This window comes from Ammodytes marinus, assembly GCF_949987685.1.
Source record: "Ammodytes marinus genome assembly, contig: scaffold_83, whole genome shotgun sequence".
NCBI lineage: Eukaryota > Metazoa > Chordata > Actinopteri > Uranoscopiformes > Ammodytidae > Ammodytes > Ammodytes marinus.
Window position 1 is genome coordinate 1 of NW_027648253.1, and position 2,500 is coordinate 2,500.

The following is a 2,500-nucleotide window of genomic DNA, read 5'->3' on the forward strand; positions in this document are numbered from 1 at the left end:
TCTGTCTGTGTGTCAATAGTTGTGTGTGTGTGTGTGTGTCTGTCTGTGTGTGTGTGTCTGTTTGTGTGTGTGTGTTTACCTGTATGTAACTCTGTGTTTTGTGTGTGTGTGTGCCTGCGTGCATGCGTACGTGCGTGCGTAACTAGGTGTGTGTTTGTGCGTGTGCGTGAGAGTGTCTGTCTGTGTGAGTGTGTTCTCTGTGTGTGCGTGCGTGCATGCGTAACTCTAGGTGTGTGTGTGTGTGTGTGTGTGTTTTTATGCTCCGTCTGTGTGTGTGTCTGTCTCTCTCTCTCTCTCTGTGTGTGTCTGTTCTTAACCCCGTCTTCTCCTTCTCTCTTCTTCACGGCTTCCAGGAGGAGAGTGAGCGTTACTCGCGCCACTCACGCAGACACACGTCGGTGTGTATCAGACTCTGTGTCTCTGTGGTCCATTAGAATCATTATAACTGCCTAGTGTGTGTGTGTGTGTGTGTGTGTGTCCTCTGTTATACAGTGAAAGTATGTGAACCCCCTTGAGCCTTTTGGAATTTTATTGTGTTCATTAATTTTTTATTTTTTTGAAGATATTTTTTTGGCATTTTTATGCTTTATTGATAGTGTAGAGACAGAGTTGAAATGGGGCAGAGAGGGGAGTGACATGCAGAGACCGACCGCGGGCTGGAATCTAACCGGGTCTGCTGCTGGCCGAGGCCCATAGGGGGGGGACGCCCTACCAACTGAGCTAAGGGCACCCCCATTAATCATTCATTTTTATCAATACCAGTATTTTTTATATGAAATAACAGATGTTTGTTTTTCAATTCAAAATTTTTCTTTTCCGGAAATCAATTGTTAAAACAGATAAAACAAATGATTTGCCAACTTTTGAATCTGCAAAGGTTTGTGAACCCTGAGCTGCATTGGTTAAATGGAGCAGGTTAACACAATCAGATGGGACAAATTGAGTGATGAAATGAACCCTAACCAATGCAGCTCAGGGTTCACTAACTTTTGCACATGCAAAAGTTGGCAAATCATTTGTTTTGTCTGTTTTAACAATTGATTTCCGGATTTTTTTTTTTTGAATTGATAAACAAACATCTGTTATTTCATATAAAAATACTGGTATTGATAAAAATGAATTAATAAAGGTTAAACTGAATAAAATTCCAAAAGGCTCAAGGGGTTCACAAACTTTCGAGCAGCACTGTACATCTGCATGCTCACATCTTGTAACACCCGGTCCATTCTGTCCTGTACTAACTCACAGTAGAATCATGTTTGTACATCTTGTAACACCCGGTCCATTCTGTCCTGTACTAACTCACAGTAGAATCATGTTTGTACATCTTGTAACACCCGGTCCATTCTGTCCTGTACTAACTCACAGTAGAATCATGTTTGTACATTTCATCAGATTCTCATGTGTAACACTGTCGTCATGTCTCCCACGCCAGACCAAAACACTGAACAGTTTGTCTTCTGGACTTAGAATAATCATTTATTATATAATAGAGACTTAGTTAACCATTCGCACGCACACACACACACACACACACACACACACACACACACACACGAATGGGTTATCACAGTATACATATACAGTGCTTTAGTCCATTCTAAAGCACTGTATATGTATACTGCTGTGATAACCCATTCTTAAGACTCATCCACTTATAATCAACATTAACCTCACACAATGCACTACCCATGTTTCACCAGTAGGTGTCACACTCACACCCATTCTAAAGCATGGTACTGAGTTTTCATTTATTTTATTTAACTTTTATTTTAGTGGTTTTATAGTTTTTACATATGGACAAAAAAAAACAGAATAAGTGAACACATACAATACATACACAAACCCCTCTCCCCTCCCCCCTACCCCCTCTCCCCTACCCCTACCCCCCCTCCCCTCTCCCCTACCCACCCTCCCCCCTCTCCCCTCTCTCCTCTCCCCCTCCCCCCCTCCCCCCTCCCACCTCACATAAACAGACAAGGAATACAGAAAAAAAATGTAATAAATAACTAAGACAAAATTATTAAGACAATAAGCTCTAAACCATAGTACTGATCTGATGAGATTACTATTATAACCCATTATAAAGCATAGTACATACTATTATAACCATTATAAACCATAGTACATACTATTATAACCCATTATAAAGCATGGTATATGTATTCTGCTATGGTCCATTATAAAGCATGGTATATGTATTCTATGGTCTTATATTATAAACCATAGTACATACTATTATAACCCATTATAAACCATAGTACATACTATTATAACCCATTATAACCATAGTACATACTATTAGAAACCCATTATAAACCATAGTACATACACTTTTGACCCATTATAACCCATAGTACATTACTATTATAACCCATTATAAAGCATAGTACATACTATATAACCCATTATAAACCATAGTACATACTATTATAACCCATTATAAACCATAGTACATACTATTATAACCCATTCTAAACCATAGTACATACTATTATTA

The 2,500-nt window shown here is 38.9% G+C and overlaps 1 pseudogene across 1 annotated transcript in view; it reads left to right on the forward strand.

Annotated features, from left to right (window-relative positions):
- Nucleotides 1-353: 353 nt before the first annotated feature.
- The window catches only part of LOC307270854 (leucine-rich repeat flightless-interacting protein 2-like), an 18,397-nt pseudogene continuing 16,250 nt past the window's right edge, over nt 354-2,500 (forward strand). Inside the window, exon 1 of the transcript XR_013845615.1 lies at nt 354-398. The product of XR_013845615.1 is annotated as a leucine-rich repeat flightless-interacting protein 2-like (transcript). The remainder of the gene's footprint in view (nt 399-2,500) is intronic.